This window comes from Alligator sinensis, unplaced genomic scaffold (assembly GCF_000455745.1).
Source record: "Alligator sinensis unplaced genomic scaffold, ASM45574v1 scaffold170_1, whole genome shotgun sequence".
In the NCBI taxonomy this organism is placed as follows: Eukaryota; Metazoa; Chordata; order Crocodylia; family Alligatoridae; genus Alligator; species Alligator sinensis.
In genome coordinates this window covers 819477-838938 of record NW_005841863.1, presented here as the reverse complement: position 1 = coordinate 838938, position 19462 = coordinate 819477, and the positions used below count along the sequence as shown (strand labels likewise).

Here is a 19462-nt window from a genome sequence, read left to right as displayed (position 1 = left end):
CTCTTTCACTGTAGGAAGCAGATTAAAACTCCAATAAACAATACACAGAACTGAAGAAAGCTTGAGACAAGCACTCTACTTGCCTAGGCAGAGCAGGAATTTTATAGCACTGAAGGGGAATAAAAAGCTCCTTTTCATAAAAAAGAAAGCTCTCCCATTCAGCATGCACAAAAACTCCCATTTAGCGCACACACTCGCACACACAATGAGAACAAAAACAATAACTGAGCCATCCCTGGGAGAATAGAAACCTGGAGAGGGAAAATTCTGAGCAGTTACCATCACGCAGGTCATCTTACTGCTGCCTCCAAAGTGATCAAAGTGCCCATTCCTGTGAATCTTTACAAGCGTGTAAAACCTATGTATGTGAATAATCCCACCTCTATGGATTTCACTATAACATTTTTTCTGGTCACCCGTGCAGCACCCCATAATTCAGAGGGAACATAGCAATCATTACAGTAGTTAACATTGACCAGTACTGCTCTTTGTGGTTCTAGAGATGTTTGGTAACAATACTTGTAATATATGCTTTGTTCATTAATCTAAATATATTTTACAAATGCTGTAGAAACCTATCACTGCCTTATCTCCCTGCTTTACAGAGGAGGAAACCCACGGAGAGATTAAGTGACTTGCCTAAGGTCATAAGTGCCAGAGTCAAGAAGAGCAGTAAGTACACCTGATTTGCTACTACAGTGCTATATTCAATGGAACATGTTGCTCTCATGTCTGGTTAATATGTTTATTTACTGCAGCTTATCTGTCAGATTATGATGTTCTGTTCATTTAAAAGGACACTGCAAACAAGCCAGACTGAAAGTATTCATGTATTTTTATAGCCAAAAATCCATCAGATATACTTATAAGCATTCAGATCATCTATCCTATAATAGATGCTCCATCATGAGCATAATCACTATAGAAAACTAAGATAGGAAAAAATAGGATAATGTCAAAATACCATAGCCACAGTGATGGCTGCTTCATTGTACTGTACTTGCATGTGGGTTTTTATAGGTTTTTCTATAAAACCGAGGCTAGCAGGTGCAATTCAGTTTAATAAGGTAATAAATATTTCAGAATGACCCTCCTTGTGTCTTAAAATGATCTCTGGTGTTAAAGTTTAACAGTTGGGCAAGTAAAATAAAACTAAAGTTCTGCACAGGAACTCTGTGAGTTCAGGGGAGAGAAACTTTCAGCAGGGTTACCCACTGAGCCTTACTGTCCCAGCCCATATGACACTTGTTTCTGGGGTTTGTCTTGGCTTTTACTATCAGAACTTCATTCACACATTGTCTCCTGGCTAAGTACAGAGGTTCAAAAAGCCCAAGGTGGAATTGGTTGAAGCTTTGCAGGTTTTTCTAAGCTGTATAGCTTAAACTGAACTGATGTTCAATGTTTGGGTGGCCAAGATAGGCAGAAGCCTGCACCTGGCCCAGGCCAGAAGCCTTGGGCACTCATATACGCCACCTTTCCTAGCCAGTTGCCTAAAGCTGCCAAACCTAGCCCACCCCCAACCTCTCCAGGCTGCCATGTGCTGACAGGGAGCAGAGGCCTTACTCTGTGCTAGCTGGGGAGGGGCCAGCCCTACTTCACTGGAACAGACAGCACAGCCCAGGGCTGCAAAGCATTCTGGGAAGGGGGGCTGTGAGTTAACTTCAATCAAGAAGGGGTCTGGGACAGAAGTTCAATAAACTGGCTTGACCTAAATTAGTTAAATCTCATACTACATCCAACCAGGTTTATTTTAAAGTGGTTTCGGCCATTTTGAAAGTGGTTTATGTGCACTGAACTTCTGTTCTGTTACGGGTTTAAACCAGTCTTGAATCACTTAAACTGGTTTGTGTGTAACTTCTGTCCCTAGCCCTTAAACTATTTTGTTTACTGGAGAATTTGATAGCTCACACTGAATTCACACAAAACAAACCCATCCAAACCACCTTTCTTATTAGAACAAAACACAACATGTGCCGCTGCCCTTCTTTCTGTCTTTTAGAAGCTTACTGGCTAGAAATTTGTTGTTTTTTCAAGAGGAAGACAAAAACCATTTTTTGTAATCATCATATATAGTTTGATTTAATGACTGTTACAGAACAACTTATTGGTAGCTGCTAGATGATGATGGTATGGGAGTACCAATCTAGTGGGGATACAGATTGAGTTTGTTAGTTCACAGTTTGTTTAATTAAAATGGAACATCAAAAAAAAAAGCTGTTTTCCTCTCAGTTTCAGAATGTTATATTTCATGTTGAGTACACTGCAGTCACCAAATATATCATGGTTTTCATGTGAATTAATGTCTTTCTTGCTGGCGTGCTTCATAAGCTAACCTATACATCATCAGTGAAATGCAGCCACCTCTGGGTTGCAGGGCAGCAGACAAATGAACAACTAGAATACAGCATTAGTCATAGGAAAGTGGTGTGCAGTCTAATTTGTATGAAAACTGGCAAGGGAATCTCTAAACTCAGTGCAGAGTAAAAGACTTGAATTTTAAGAGGTTTTCCAAAATGTTAGTTTGTAATGACATAATAGCTATGAAACAGAAACTGTTTCCAGGTTTGAATTTACAGATACTATTTTAAGAGGATTTTCAGAGACTGACAGACCAGCAAAGGGTATTTTACATCTGAGCATCTGCACGTGATGTGCTGGATGGCACATGTAAAGAATTCCCTGAACACAACTGCAGAAGGACTTCTCTCAAGTATCATCTTAAGCAGAAGGTATAATGTTTTCTGGGACTTCAGTTAAGTCCCAGAGAGAAAAGAGATTCCTCTCTCCCTGCTCAATCAACTTCCTCAAGATCTTCCTCTTTGCATGAATTACTGTAGGAAAACTAAGCCAATCACTTTAAGCTTGTTTCCTCTGACATGTTTGGTAGAGACTGATCTTGGAGTGGTACTTCTTTCAAGTGTTTCTCAGACACCACAGTGATGGCAAGGACCCATCTACAAACCGACATCACTTGGTCATTCCTGACTTAAATTATCAGGCTCCTTTCCACAGTGGGCCTTCCCTCACACTGAGCTGGGAAATGGTACTTTAAGTGTTAGCTGTTTACTGATCATTTATCCCAAAAGGTTCACAACAGTCACTGCATCCTGTGGCATTGTGCTTTATGGCACTGAGCACCCCCAAGTAATGAAAGTTATTGGGAGCTGAGGGGGTGAACTGCTATAGTACAAAAATAAAATCCCCACAAACCACACACTATTAGTTGACATACGATTCTTCCCTGGAAACTATATGGAAATCCTCAAAGAATTGCAACCCATACTAGAAGACTCAATTCTTAAAGTGATCTTTCCAGAACCACTCATCCTAGCTTTTAAACAGGCACTGAACCTTGCCAACCTCATCACCAGAAGAAGCCTCCTGTGGCCCAAAGCACATCAAATGGATCCAGAACATTGGGACAAAAATGTAAAACCTGCCAACACATCTCCACCACTCCCTCAATAAATATGTTCCACAACAGAACCATCACTATTCCTGGATCTTACGCCTGCACCGCCAGAAATGTAAGCTCTCATCCAGAGCACTAAATGCCCTGATGGAAATACGTAGAAGAAACCAAACAACAACTGCATACCAGAATGAACACACACCAAAAATCTATCAAAGCCAAAAATGCCCAATGACCTGTGGGTGCACATTTCTCACAAGACAGCAACTCTCTCTCCAATCTCTCAGTTTTAATTCTCAAAGGGAATTTACAAAACACCTTTTGTAGACAAGCCTACAAGCTTTACTTCATAAATCCACTGGATACAAAAAATCATGAACTACATACAGACATTGGAATGATGGCACATTATAACCTGTCTGCTATCTGGTAACCCCGGGTAACCGCTCTACATTTTACCAGCTACATGTGGGGTGCAGACAGAAGTGCAGCTCCCAGCTGTAATTCAGAATGCTTTGCAGGAAGTGTTCTGAATTACAATGATCCCCTGGACCAAACAGAAGTTCACTGTTGGTTCCCTGGGGGGAGGGGAAGCTAGCTGCTGGCTGCAAGACTGCAGCTGGCTTCTCCTAGCAACAGCCCCTCCTTCCTGCCATCTCCCTGCCAGCCTGCACTGTTTTCAGAATGGGAGGGGGGAAAGGGAGTGGAGGGGGCTCATTCTAGGGGTTCCCAGCCAGTGCTGGAGGGTGGTGGTGGTGGGGTGAGCTGCAACACCACCATCCAGTGGGGGCTGAAAAACCCCCAGACTGAAGTCCTTCTGCTCCTTTCCCCATGCAGTGAGGGTTCATATGATCAGCCATTTTTGAAGTGGTCTGCAGCTGTGCACTTGTGTTTGGTCATGACTGTAGACTCTTTTCTGTGGCCGGATTGGGCAAAAATTGTTACTTCTGTTTGACATTTCCCCCTTTTGTCCTCCCCCATCTACTTCTCTCATAATCCATTAACTCCTATCCCCTCTGATTTTCCCTGCCATGCATTTGCATTTTCCAGACCTACATTTTGTGTATTGGCTTAAGTTTCTATTTGACCCTAGAGAGAAGACAAACACCAGCAGACTCTCCGTAAGCCTGAAGAAAGGCACCTCTGTGCAAAAGCTTGCAAAGAACATTTTTTTTTCAACTACTCACTTGGTATAATAAAAAATATCACATTTCCCCAAATAACCTCATCTGCCAGCGGGAGTTGAAAGCACGTTAAACCACGGCAGAATCAGATTTGACACTAGGATTCAGATTCTGTTGTTCACTGAATCACTATATTCAGCACTGAAATGAAGGGTAGAACATGAAAACAAAACATCTGATTTCCCTTTTTATTCTTTCAACCTCAAATGGAGTAACAGACCCTGAGGGGAAAAATGTTTTAAAATTATTAATATATGTCTGCTCTCAATTTCTGCTGTCACCATCCCAGGTAACTAGAAAAACTTCCAAGCACTGAGCTTCAATATTTAAAGTTTCCCTATAGCTTGAAACAACAGATATTGTGTGTAATACAACAAATACAATTCTAGAAGCCCCAAAGTAACAGGAAGAAGAAAAAAGATCCATAGCAACTGAATGAAATGGCATAGGCTGAGCTTGGTGTTTTGATAATGATTATTGAAAGTACAACAGGAAAATAAGTTGAAATACTTTATGGAATAAATATTCCATTAATTTAAGAGAACACTAAAAACCGATTCTAAATAACTATATGATATTATAAATCTCTTATCAGGGGTTTAAAGTTGCTCCACACTGAAACTTGGCCTGGGCAAAAACCTCCATAAAAATAATATTTTGCTTTATTTTTCAGATTTAAAGAAAATAAGTTTTAAGTGGTAAACTGCAACAACAGAAATCCTTATTGGGTTAACATGCTCAAAACACCTCACCATCAACAACAAAAACAATAATTCAACCTTAATTTGGCCCTGATGTACCTGTCCAGTGTGATACAATCTTCAGTTTTACATTATATCAAACTGATTTTTTTCCATAGGTCCATTCCCTTTGTCAAACCAAATGTCTGCAGAGTATCTATATTCTGATTTTTCCAGAGATTTGTAACTTGGTTATATCTGGGCAGATTTTCACAGCTGGAAAAAGCACACTCCTAACACTCAGCTGAGACCCATGCAACATTTCAGTTCCCAGATTCAAAGTTTGGAGGTGATACATTTTTTTCAATGAAGCAGCTCAAGAGTGAACATGGACAAAACAAGATGTTTTCCTTTTACCTCTTCTCAGAAGCAGGTGACCCATTTTAACTGTATTAAAAATAATACCAAGGCAGACTCCTATCGTGGTGTTTCAACCTGAATGCTTAAAGGCAAAGCTGAAGTCACCTGAAAGACAGGAAGGTCTTAATATGGGTATTGCTGCAAGGGCTACCTAAAATACATGGATATCTACATGTACACTTACACAATACCATAGTGGCATTTTCATTTAAAGAGTATGAATTTTAATACATGTCTGTAAAATGTCAAAATTCTAAAGAGAGTCTGAAAATGCAAGAAATAATAAGAATGAATTGCATTTACAGAACCATTATTCTCCTTAGACTCTTGTTGTACCTTAGACTCCGTCCTGCCACTTGGCTCACAAAGGGACCTGTAAGGGTCAAAACAGACATTGTATTTGAGTTGGTTTTGACTGACCCAAGTCAGAACCTAGGAGCAACATAGCCTTTACACACAACGTGCCCTGGAATGGATAGCAATTAACTGAAACCATACACAATTGGTTTGGCAAAAAGTGTTATCTTAGGTCCTTCGGAGTGGGACAATGGGCTTGTGTGTCTGTAGGGTCCCAGGATAAAAGACTGTTGAGAGAGAAATCTGAGGTCTGATGTTACCCTAAGTGACAACTGCAGAACTGGCATCTTAACCTGAAACCCAGACTGTGGGAGATGCCAGGATCATAGCACTCACCACCAAATGCAGCCAGCCATTTACCACATTGCAGCAATTCTCCACGGCATGCTAGGACAGTAAATAAACACTTTCAACTATGTGTGAGAACACAAGATGGGAAGAAATGAATGGAATGTAATTATCCAGGCTGGAATTTGGCCAGGGTATTAATAAGTCAGTATTCTTAGACTTTAGGTACTGCTCCTACACTGGGATTCACTACCATAAACCGTTGCTCTCCAAGGTGGATAGTAAGCTTTGCAGGGTCAAAGGCTGAATTTGTCTTTCGTGGACTATACAGTGTTCTTAATGACCCCTATTCAGCCTATGTTCATAAACAGATAAGCTTCCTAGCTGTAGCCTGGGTCCATGTGAAGCTCTGCTAGCAGCTTCTTAGCATGCGGTAAGAATGTGAAGACAAAACTTATGCACAGAGCATGTTGGATGTATGGCACCTGTCATGTCCTTTAAGGACAATCTATAGCACATTGCTGGTACTTAAAATAATAATGTAATGTTACACTGCAACGATACCAAAGTGCCAACATTTGTATATTTTGAATACTTTCTTTTATTTATTTTATGGTAGTCACTCCCCTCCATCTTATTTAGGTGGAACTTCTAGGGCCAGGTTTAAATCCATTACCCCTCGTGCTAAGTATTCTTTTGGTATGTGGTTACTTGTGCCAAACATCTTCATGAACCCGCTGTAGACACACAGCCTACAGATATGGTTCATACGCAACTGTGGTTCATATTTCCCTTTGTGATTATTAGGAAAGAGAGATACTTTTTCTCAAAATGCTTCTCCAAAAGGGGACATAATTTTGCATTATGTGTCTGTATATCCAACCCTATTGCAGTTATATAAAGCCTTGTTCAGTTATTTTGTTAAGGGCCTGTTTCATCTTCCAAACAACAACAAAAAAATCCCTTTTCTCATTCAAAGCTCTAATTAATAGATCTCTCTTTAATATGGTACCAGAATTCAAAAGAAGAAAGAAAGCTCATATTAAATACTTCATGCTGACATAGACAAAATAATGAAATACCAATAAGTTTCAGAAAGATAGTCCATTCTGTTTAGGTAAACCAAGAACAAGGAATATATTCCATAATTTGTATTAAAATAAAAATGATTATCCAGGTTTCAGTACTTTGATCATATATCCATATATCCAGCAGCCCTTCAGGGGGCTGGTAATCTTTCTCTGTCTCTTCTTTAGCCAGACTGCTTTAGCACCAGTGATACATGAAGTGATTTTCAAAACTGGTAAGTATGATACATGGCCTGTAATGGAGGAGTATTAAGATCTTCCAGTAATTGGTGCCACATCCTACTACCATTGAAGTCAATAGCAAAACTGTCAATTACTTCAAGGGGGAAAAGATCAGATATGTAAGTTGTTTTTCTTGGATTGCTATGGTTGCCATCTTCTTGTAAATAGACATCTATATAAGGTTGCTCAGGGGAGAAACTGCATAAGTTTTAAATTAAATGTGGTGTTGTTTTTTTCCTTCTTTCTACCTGCTGCTATGCTGAACCCAGCCTTACATTACATGTCATTCTTGCTTCCCAACTTTTAGATATTGCTAGCTTCCACAAGGGGAAACACATTGAAAACATATAAAAAAGTACAAGTTAGGGGACTGCAGGGAATAGCTTGACTTTTGGGGGATGGACTAGATGACTTGACAGGTCTTTTCCCCATCTCTGCCATTTGTGATCTCTGTTAGAGTGGAACATACTGATGTAGGGCGCTTACAGAAGTTACATTTTTCATGTGATGAGGCCCCTGAAAGCACGTGACAGTCATAACATAACAATGTTCATGGCTGCAGAGCACTTTTAAAATGGCTGACTGTGCAAAAAATCAACCCGCAATAAATCTGCTATTAGCTGAAGACATTGTAAGGCAAAGCGCTTTAGAGAACCTGTGTACAGGTTCCCTGTGAGGGTTCATTTAAGGCGATTTCACCCACATTCCATATGCCCTTGCAGGGCTGTCACAGAAAGGAGCGTCTCTTCCCTGTGTAGCAGGGGAGGGAGGGAGAGGGGGTGGGGGAAGGTTCCCCTGCTTGGGGCTTGCGAGGAGCTGGCCCAGGCCCTCAAGGTAAGGGGGATCCATTCCCTTCTTCCTCCTTTCCCCACTCCAAGAGGCTTGGGTGGGTGTGGGGGGGGGGTAGAGGAAGGGAGCCCCTCCATCTTGCACGCCTGTCCCACTCCTCCCAATATCTTAGCTGGGGCAGGGGGGCTCACCAGGTGGTGGGGTCTCCTTTTCCCCACCCCCTGCCAGAGCCCTTGACAGGGGCAGCACACAGCTGCCAGCTGTGGCTGGAGCAGCACAGAGCTTCCCCCCCCCCACCATGAGCTCCCCTCCCAGGTACCTTGGCTGAGGTCCTGCGGGGAACTGGGCCAGGCCCACAAGGCAAGGGTGCTCTGTTCCTCCCTCCCCTGCCCCCTTGCTCCAGTTCTGGCTGCAGGAAAGCCAAACTGTGAGCTGTGAGCTGGCAGCTATGTGCCCTGCTGTCAAGAGGCTTGGGTGGGTGTGGGGGAAGGGAGCCCCCCTGCCTTGAGGGCCTGGATTGGCTCCCCCAATACCCCAGCTGAAATACCCATGAGGTGGGTGGGCTCCCTTCTCCTACCTCTCACCCAAGCCTCTTGATGGGGGCAGTGCATAGTTCGGCTTTGCCAAGGTTAGAGCGGAGGCGGGGTGGAACAGAGCCCCCACCCACCCCACCCCCAGCTCCCCTTCAGATCCCAGCAGGGGTAGTTGGGGAGTGGGGGCATTCTGTGGGGGAGGGCAGGGCTGGGGAGGCTGCTGAAGTGCCCCTGCCTGCTGGCCAGGGCTAGTGCAGGCAGGCTCAAGACCCCCCACCCAAAAGGCAAACACTTGTTGAGTTCAGTGGTCCTCTATACTTGTGGCACTTTGTGTAAAATGCCATGAGTTAGAATACCTTCCCAGTGGGCTGCCTAAATGTCTGTTGGCACCTGCAGTGTGTTAGGAAATGCAAGTTCTAAAGCATTTAATCTTTGATGCCACTTATTTTTAGATTTAGTAAATGAATTGGAGTTAGAAAGTGAGGCAGGTGGTTGTAGCAAAAAGGTCAGAGGATTTTAGCTACAGAGTTGCCCCATATCATTCCGATTCTTCCCTGCCCTCTGTTTGGGAACAAGAGAGGATTTTAAAAAGCTTTGCTGGATTACAAGCTCAAATCCTAAATGCAAGCTTATCATGTTCCATCCACCTTTCAGTTTAATAGTTGTATGAGAAATTAGATGTTTGTTGCTGTGTGTTTCCTTAGAATAAGACTGAGTCCTCTTATAAACATAAAAAATAAACACATTCACACTAACTTGATTTTCAGTTTTCACTACAGTCTGAGTAGCATAATTGGTCTTGTACTTGCAGTTAAATTTTCTTTTGTTTCAGATTTTTGGCAGTCTTCTCTAGCAAATACACTTTGAAAGCTCTAAGTAGTATCATAGAAAGACTTGATCCCTGCACACCATAATCACATCTGAAAAAGGAATGGATATTCATATTCCTGACACATTGTTTTGAAGAAAGATTTTTATGGAGGTGAAAATAATTGCTCAAAAGGATGGCACTTAGAACTGGTACAAGTGACTTTGTACAATTAAATGGGATTTGGGGCTTGATTTTCAATATTTTTAGTGTGCAAATGTCTGTGGACCTGCAGACTTGATCGGGAATGGTTTCTTAGTTGTTAGGGGCTGGAAGGGACCTTACAGATCATCGGGTCCAGCCCCACTGCATCTGGGCAGGAAAGACTGTTGGGATGAAATGATCCCAGCAAGATGGGCATCAAGATGTGTTTTGAAGATTGCCAGGGTAGCTGACTGTACCACTTCTGGGAGGACTCTGTTCCAGACTGTGAAGGACTGAGACAGAACGTACAGCATGGAGGGCCGGCAGGGCTGCAGCCCGGAAAGGAAGGAAAATACCCACCCAATTTCCGGAGCAGCATCTTGCTCAGGATTGCTGGAGGGAGGCCGCTCAAAGTTATTTCCGACCCTGAAGAGGGGCAGAGTGGGGTCAGTTCCCTGCAGGCCACAGGGAGAGAGGAGTGGCTGAGCATCTCCGGGGGCAGAAGTGCCTGAAGAATGCTGTGGGTGTGACCCTGAGGCAGGCGGAGGCCTGCGAACAAGCGGCTCGCGGGAATCTCCGGAGCGGAGCCGCAGCTGAGGATCTGGAGCAAGGGAGTTCACAAGGCCAGAGTGAATCTCTGGACTGGCGTTTTTCCAGCAGAGGATCCAGAGGAGGGTTCGAGGGGAAAAAAATCTACAGTCAGAGGTAAAGCCTTCTTGCATGGCGGGGGAGACCCCGAAAGACTGTGAATGTTCATAGGGGTGCAGGGCAGGCTCGCACAGCAGAGATTGGACTAAGGGATTTGTTTTGGGGACACTGCCAGAGTCCAACAAGAAGACTGAGAAACAGGTGTGTTTTTTTTTTTCTGTGATGTCTTTTGCTGTCTATTTTTTTTATTTTGTTTGAGCACGGGCCAAGACTGGCCCCTGGAAGGGTGTACTCAAAAGAGGCACTAGGACACCCTGGGGTGCAGAGAAGGTTACAACAGGCAGCACTGCAACCCGGCTGCGGAAGAACATCATAAAACACCATCTGGAGAGGCTAGGCTGGGGTAAAGGGGAGGTCTGGAGCCCCACAGAAGACACAGGGATCAAAACCAAGCAGGATCACTGTGGGCATTGCCTCCCAGGAATATAAAGGTCATCAAAGTTGTGGCAGGAGAGGAAAAACATAAGATCCACTTCCTGGCAGACCTGGTGATCCAGAGCCAAGGTCTACCCTGTCACCACCTGTAGGCAGACGAGCACAGGGCAGTACTAGCAAGCCCTATAATACCTACAGATGTCACACAGACCCTCAGCACTTGGCTTGTAAAGAAGATTTTCATTATCCTTCCTTATCAGGCACACAAATAACCAGCCACCCAAATCAAGGGTGTCACATTTGATAATCATTTGTGGACTCACTAATGTCACCAGCAAGTGGCACTGAGGCCCAGTGGAGAACACAGTACTCAAAGAGAAATTGAATTCAAATGTCTCCAACCCTTACTGCTCACATGAGACATGTTGATACCGTTCAGGCTGCCATTACTTTTTCTTTCCTAGCTTCCCTTATCTGTTTCTTTCTCATTCCTCCCTTATTTTTGTAAGTCTTTTCCATTGACCCCCTTTGTCTTTTCTTTCTTGCAGGAACTCTCACTTTGCTAGTCACTTACTGGGCTGCAGTACCAGACCCATGCAGAGGCTGCCATAGTGAACCCATGTGCTGGGGCTGCCAGAGTCGACGTAATGCCTCTCTGGGTCTAGGCCTCTATGTGCATACCCTCATGTCTGACACCCTGTTGGCAGGTGGGATCTATGTGGCTCATTTTGAGTGAAATGGAAAACAGCTCTAGCAAGCTTCCCTAGGACTCATTACAGGCTCCCACAGTTCCCATGTGGTATGGACCGGCTGATTCACCATTTCCTTCACTAGACACTGTGCAACTGTATAAACAAGTAACACTAGAGGCTCTATAAAGATCTCTCCGCTCTCACACATGCTTTCTTGAAGAGAAGAAAACTCCTTCCCTTTCAAGTCCTCCTCACAACACTGAAGGCACAATACATCTTAAAAGTAAACAATGCTCAGAAAACACTGCCTGTCTTTTGATATAGTTACATACAGGCATATATTAAATCACCACCAAGTCAATTATCCAATTAGGATGAACAAGGCATGAGTTGGTTTATGCCTCTTGGAGATGGACCCAGGCAGAAATTTGCCATCAGTTGATTCATGGCATATTTTGAAGGTTTTCTTCACAACTACAACAGCTAGGAAGTTACTTTATTTTAAAAGTGAAGGAAAGGCAAGTTTCAGAAGTAAAACAGATAAATCCTATAAAAATATTACTTGGAAAAGATACTGCTGTTTGGATTTGGAAGAAATGGTTAAAGTCAGACCATGGGAGGTCTGGCATGGTCACACTTCTTTGAAGTGCACAAAAATTAGTATTGCTTTCAGTGATGGGAGAGTACTCCCCTGCCTGTGGAAGGAATATCCCTTCATCAGTTTGACTGGGAATAGTGTTCTGATAGAGCTCAAATGCATCTGTATATCTCATTAATCGCATGTCAAGTCTAACTTTCACAATATATATGCATACTGCATTGGCATATTTACCATATACACAAACACTGGATTGAAACTGTCTTATTTCATTGCAGTCTACCCAACAGACATATCATTCAAGAAAGCCAATGCACAAAATCAACTGGCAGTACGTATTAGAGATGAGCCGTGTGGGTTTTCTGCCAAGTGTAGTGTCTGGGACTCAGTCTCCAGATGACCCCAGAACAGAAACAGTTTTCTGACACACACACTAATTTTTTCTGGTCTTCTAGTAAAGGGGCATCGAAACCACATCCTACAGCTCATCCCCATACATCAGTTTAGAGCAAATTACATTGGATTAAATGGTCACACGCGGTACAAAATTCTCCTGATCTGACCCAATTCTCCAAGTCTGATTTGGTTTTGTTTACATTAGGAGCTATGTGCTGCAAAGCAGTGGAGATTACAATGCTGTCTAATTAGAATATCGTTTCAATTTAGAGTGAATAGTGAAAGCAAAATTCCTTTCTAACTGGGGCTCTGGCAGGGAACCAGGTAATCTATGTTTTGCTTTCCAAAAGAACCATTAACCGTTAAATATTCTGTTTGTTTATATCTCTTTAAAAAAGATTTGAGACCTGTAAATTATGCACATCTCTCTCTCTTTAGCAATGTTTTTTGTTTTTTTAGCTTCCCTTTGCACTACCTCACATAGCCAGTGGGTCACACACACACACACACATTATGTTATCATACCTTGAATTAGACTATAAGCTCTTCACGTTAAGAACTCTTTACTATTTGTTTGCATGGTGCCTCTGAACAACGAGTCCACAATTTTAATGAGGGCTGCTTGCTACTTGTGTACAATAAATAACTGCTACTGCTGTGCTATGTGAACTGAAACATGACACTTAGCATCTTGTGTCTCACCATCACTCAATCTGCCATGATAGTAAACTCTAGAAAACATGGATACTTGTAACCCCTTCTCTCCCCTAAAATGTTGCTATCATTAGTTTACAGGGAGCTGGGGAAGCAGTAAGAGATACCGGGTGCATCTACACAAGACGCTTTAGTCAAGATTAAAGCAAATCACTGTGCAATAAGTATCACCGTCTATGTGTGCAGATGCTTACTGCACAGTAATTTGCACTAATCTTAATTTACTCACAAGTAATTACCGAGCAGTATAGCACATGAAGACAGCTAACTGGTCAGCTGGGCAGCAGGGAGCAGGAGATTGCTCCCTGCCCCCAGGAGCTGTCTGCTGCCAGGGCAGGCTCCACCATTGTAGCCCAGGTGGGGACAATGTCCCCCTTCCCTAGCAGCAGGGAGCTGCCAGCCCTGGCTCCATGATCGTGACTGTGGACCAGGAGATTGGGAGATGACTGTTCCCAGCCCCAGCTTCATGATCACAGAACGGGGGTTGGGATACGATTATTCCCAGCACCCACTCCATAATCATGGAGCAGGGGCTTGGGACAATCATTTTTCAGCTCCCACACTGTGATCACGGAGCTGGGGCTGGGGGATGACAAATCTCTCAATCTCCCACTCTGCCATTGCAAAGCTGGGACTGGGAACAAGCTCCTAACCTGTTCCTAGCCCTGTCCACGATTGTGATCACAAAGCTGGGGCTGGAAGCTCCCTGCAAAGAGAGAGTCCCCTGCCCAGCCTGGAGTTGGCAGGGACCTGCCCCTGATCTAGACAGTTCTCAGCCAGCCCTGGGCTGTGCGGGGAAGTCTGCATGTGCAGCCTGGAGGTGTCTGGGGGCTGTTCCATTTCAGGCAGTCCCCAACCCACTCTGGGCTGCAAGTGCAGACTTCTCTGCACAGCCTGGGGCTGGCCAGGAACTATCCTGGTCAGAGACAGGCCCCAGCCCCGTGCCCTGATTGGGTGGTTGGAAAGAGCTGCAGGGAAGTGGCAGATTCCAGCCCCCTGCCCCATTCCACCAGTGGAGCAGGTAGCAGTGAGCCCCTGGCTGGGCAGGGAATCTTATCAGCTGGGAGATCACTGCTAGCTGGCCCACTGGAGGATCAGGGCAGGGGGCTGCCCCTCTCCTGCAGCTCTTTCCAAGCCCCCTGCCCCCCAATTAGGGAGCTGGGGCCAGGAGTTCCCTGGTGCCAGAGCAGGGGGATATTGTCTCTGCTTAGGCTCCAGTTGTGGAGCCCACCCTGGCAGCAGGCAGCTCCTAGGGGCAGGGAGCAATCTCCCAGCCCTTGCAGAAGACAGCTATCTCCTGGCCCCATGCTCCCTGCCAGCCTCTGAGCTAGCATGCAGGGATAGCCTAGAGCTCCCCTTGGCTGGTGTAGGGGGCTGGTGCAGGGCTGGAGGGAACAGAAAAAGACTGCTGCCAGGAGCAGCAAATCTGCTTCTTCATCCCTGCATGTGTAAATGTCTGCCCCGCACATGCAGACATAATCCCCACACATGTAGATGTAATTGAATGTAGAGTAAACCCACCCTGCAGCATTTGCACATGTAGACACGCCCACCGAATATAATGCATACTGCCACCTGTGTAAAGGTGCTGAAGGGTTTCCTCAGAGCTTGCAAGCTCAGAGTGTTTGCACTCTTGGGACAAGGATCCACAGCAGGCTGTGCACACAGAATGCATGCACATGATTAGACAGCTGTAACTCCAGGGCAGGAAGCCCAGAGAAAAAAACCAACAGGGGGAGACTAGCTGGGGAGAGGGTAGCTGAAGCTGTGCTGAGAAGGGCTGCTTCTGAGGGGCTGCTACCAGGAAAATTGCTTCTGAGAGGATGACTGACAGAAGAATTGTTGCCGAGTGAGCTGCTACTGAGGGAAGAGGTGCCACCAGCTCATGAGTATCCAGGATTGCCTGGTACCCTTTACCAAAGGAGCAGGGGTTGTGTATATGGGTTCTCCTCCCCAGTCTTAAGATCCCTGGGTGCAAGGAGTCATTGGGAAGGAATCATGGACAGGGGTTGCTGGAGGCGGTTCTCTGGGAGAGCTAAAGAAAGTAGCAGGGAATTGTGGCTTTGTGGGAGCTCCAGCAGAGACCTCAATAAAGTACAGTTGAGAACGGGCATTCCAGGTACCAAAAACAGAGGAACTGCCTTGGGAAAGTATCTGAGGAATGGTGCAATTGCTTGCAGGCATCCAGGAAAGACTGGACAAGGGAAGAAACCTTGGTCTCCAGAGCAGCCACACCTGAGGTCCTGATAGGCACCCCCATCTTCTGTCCAGATGATGACATTGCCACATCTCTTCTGACGCAGAGCGAGCACCACTTCCCGGGGCTCTGCTGCAGCCACTCCACAGTGGGCTACTTTGTTGTGGGCAGAGTGATTTTGTGGAGACCTAGTTGATTTAGTGCATATACCTGTTATAAGTTGCCTGAGTGTTAAAGTTGATAACATAATTGCTTTTGCTATATGATAAGTATTTGCTTTATCTGCTTGTATAGATTATTATTGAGCTCATTGAAAATATTTTGTTATTTATGGGATGTTGAATGTGTCAATCTCTCAGTTATTATTGTAAATAAATAACTATTTACAATAATTTGGTCTGGTACAGGGAGGACCATGGGAGAGCACTCCAATAAGTGGTGGCTCCCAGCCTGTAGATGGAGTGGGAGTAGACCAAGACCTATTGGCACCCTAGGATCCCAAAAATTTGGACGTGACTGCAGGTAGCACTGCCACCAGGGTTACACCTGACAGTTGTTTATTACGAAGGAGGCTAACTCCCAGGCCTGGTTTTGGTACTGGCCCACATCCTTCGATATGGGAAAACCTCCCACTTCATTCGACCCCCCCCCCCTGCCACATCTTGCTGTTAACATATTTGATGGTATTAAGCAGGAGGCTGCACTTTGAGCGCCCTGATGACAAAGGGCAGTTTGTACATGACTCCTACCTTCTCTTATCATGCTTCACAGATGTTCCCGTGAGTTGTGCTATGCTCCAGCTTGAGGCCGGGCCCAACTCAGCAGTGTTAAGCCTGTCTCATACTGCCCTGTTCAAGGGCCTCCCTCATACTGTCCCCCTCTCACTGGGCCTCTTTCACTTATGCCCCTTACTGGGCCATATTCACCCTGCCCTGCTCCCTTGAGTGACCCCAGATCAGGCTTGACTCTGCATTCCTTGGCCTGCCCTGGTGCAGCCTTTTGGGCCTTTCCTGCAACCCTCATCTGAACGGTGGCTGGGCAATTAGCAGAACATTGAGTTGACTCCGACCCTGGCCTTTCACTGATTAACACCCTTCACAAGTTCATAATTTTGGGGCTGATGACTCTCCCCTTTCACTTGCGGCTCTACGTCTATGCCGCCTTTTGTGGCCTCAGGCCTACTTGTGGCCTCAGGTGCCTGAAGACTTACCTGGACCTCATTGCCCCTTTCTTCCAGGGCCTCACTTCACACCTCTCAGCTGGGGCCTCACCATGCTCGCCTCCCTCTACTGGGGATCAGGGTCTTACATCCTATGGGCTCAGGTGCTTCCTATGGGTGTACCTGGCCCCACTACTCCCACCGATAACCCACCAGATGGTGGGGGCTGGGGTTAAGGCACCCCCTACCCACCTTTCACCAGGGAGGTAACTGGCCTGGCATTTCTTGGGGACTCCCTCGCAACAAGGAGTCCCACCAGGCCACCCTTCCCCAGCAGGGTGCAGTTTCAAGTCATGCCTAAGACCATGGGGCCTCCTCCTTCCCCATAGCCCCACCCTTACCTCCAAGATGTTTCAAGAGCAGTAGCTCGGCTGGGTGATGTTACTCTCTTGCTGGCTGTCAGCACACTGCATCCCCCAGCCCAGAGAGCTGGGCTCTAAAATGGCTACCCTAATCAAACACCTGCTGGCTGCCTGCCCCCAGCCCTTAAAGTGACCAGCTCCTAAAAGGTGCTTTATCAGATTGTCTAATAGATAGCACTTCATGCCAATCTCAGGGGAGAGGCGGATGCCCAACATCTCTATGGCACCAGCATTCTCACCCTGCTCTTCCTTCCCTTTCCAGCTGTACTTCTACCTCAGGAGAGGCTTAACTGAGCCCTTAATGTTGATCTATTTGCAAAGCCTATGTAATTTTGTCATGGCAAAACTAATGTCCCAGCAAGGTTTATGTATATCAGTGCCAAGAAACCCAGCAGGCTTAAAACAATCTAAAAACAACAAAACAATTTACAGGATAGAATAAATAGGATATGGAGAGAAAGTATATTTTGCAGCATAAACTTCCATGAGGTTATGACTAGTGAGAAAAAAGTTACAGGTATTGTGAAAAATATCCTGTATATGTCTTTTCTAATATTTTATGACAAGATGGTTGGTGGAACTGCTTTATTTAAAAAAAAAAAAAAAAAAGACTACATTTATAGAGAGTGCATAGCTTACTTCTGTGGCTTTTATCCCAGTAAAAGAAGTTTATGGCAAAGACCAATGAAAAGTATGCAGCACTGTGCACTGTTACTGAATGCTACTTCATGCATATCGGGAAGTTATGAGGAAAAAGCTGAGTTCAAGGCATCCAAAATGATGAAATGCAGCTGGTAAACCCCATAGCATTAAGCACAAATAAATATATTATGACGATTCAATTAGTGTTAAGATTCCAGAGCAAATACCAGATTCAATATTTAATTACCTTTGGGTTATGTCTGTTTTTAAGCTGTTAGCAACATATGTCGAGGATATTGGTGTATATAGCAGCTGCCCACCCAAGAATGGTATGATCCAGACAGGCTCTATGCCACAATCACAGCAAGAGATTCAGGAGTGGGCATTTATCTAAGAACCTTACATATAAAACTGTGCTATGAAATATGCACCTGGCCTAGGACAGATTTACTACTGGTAACATGTGAGGTTGTGGAAAGACTGGATTGGCTGCTAACTCATGGCTGGTAACTCACTGGAAGTACTGTAGGAACAGTGGAGTGAAAGGCATGTAAAGGGAGACAAATGTTTAGCTCTTAAGCACTGAACAAACCAAAATCTCATTCTTCCAGTGAAACTTGGCTCACACCTCTCTAACGTAAATAGCTGCATTAGAAGCATGCTCAGGTTGCAAAAGTAAAGCACTCAGAAGTTAAGAAATGCCAGAAGTAAGGTCACTTGCAGGGGTGCATTATGACACGGTCTAATTACAAGAACGCGTACCTTTTTCCTTCCAAGGAACTGTGGACGGGTGATGCTTACAGAACCTGTAGTTCTCGGTTTCTTGTTTTATTTTTATTCTACAGGCTGTGATCCCATTCATTATTTTCTGTTCAATAAATTTCCCTGGCTTCTTGTTTCCAGCCCTGTATACTTAGACAAACAATCCCAGTATCTGCCTGTTCCACAGGGCCCTTTGCCTGATCTCAGTCTACACTACTCCCAGTCTCTTCTCCCAATGCCTTCATCCCCCCCCACTCCTTACCTAGCTCATTTGATCTTATTATGCCCTCAATGACTCACTCTTAGCCCTTGCATACCTCTACAAGCTCTGCTTCCCTTCAGCTTCTAGACTCCTTTCCCAATTAGTCCCAGTATCTCCCTACACTCAGCTTTTGCCTCTTCCACAGGCTGATTCAGTTAGGTGGATTGTCTTCTTTCTGTTCCCTTCATCTCCCCCACTGTTGCCCTGTGGGGTCAGGCCAACTCTCAGGATCTCAATATTGCAGTGTTAGACAGGAGGGTGTGACACAATTGCACATATACAAACACACAAATCAATTAGGTGCATATACACACACACACACACAACCAACTCAGGCACATACACATCCAAACCAGCCTAGGCCCATTCATACCTATCACCAATTCAAGCACATACACACTACACACCAACAATTAGACAACAATCAGTTGTCAATACCCACACACTCGTACACATACACGGATCACTAATTCGTATATCATGCACATGATGATATTTTTATATATATATATATATATATATGTGTGTGTGTGTGTGTGTGTGTGTGTGT

At 44.7% G+C, this 19462-nt stretch overlaps 1 protein-coding gene and 1 long non-coding RNA gene across 2 annotated transcripts in view; one reads left to right on the top strand and one right to left on the bottom strand.

Moving 5' to 3' along the window:
* The window catches only part of LOC112552069, a 53929-nt gene extending 53261 nt beyond the window's left edge, over positions 1–668 (top strand). The window contains exon 3 of the long non-coding RNA XR_003096407.1: positions 606–668. This is a non-coding gene — a long non-coding RNA (uncharacterized LOC112552069). The remainder of the gene's footprint in view (positions 1–605) is intronic.
* The window catches only part of LOC112552066 (ninjurin-1-like), a 411278-nt gene that overhangs the window by 167049 nt on the left and 224767 nt on the right, over positions 1–19462 (bottom strand). The window lies entirely within an intron of this gene.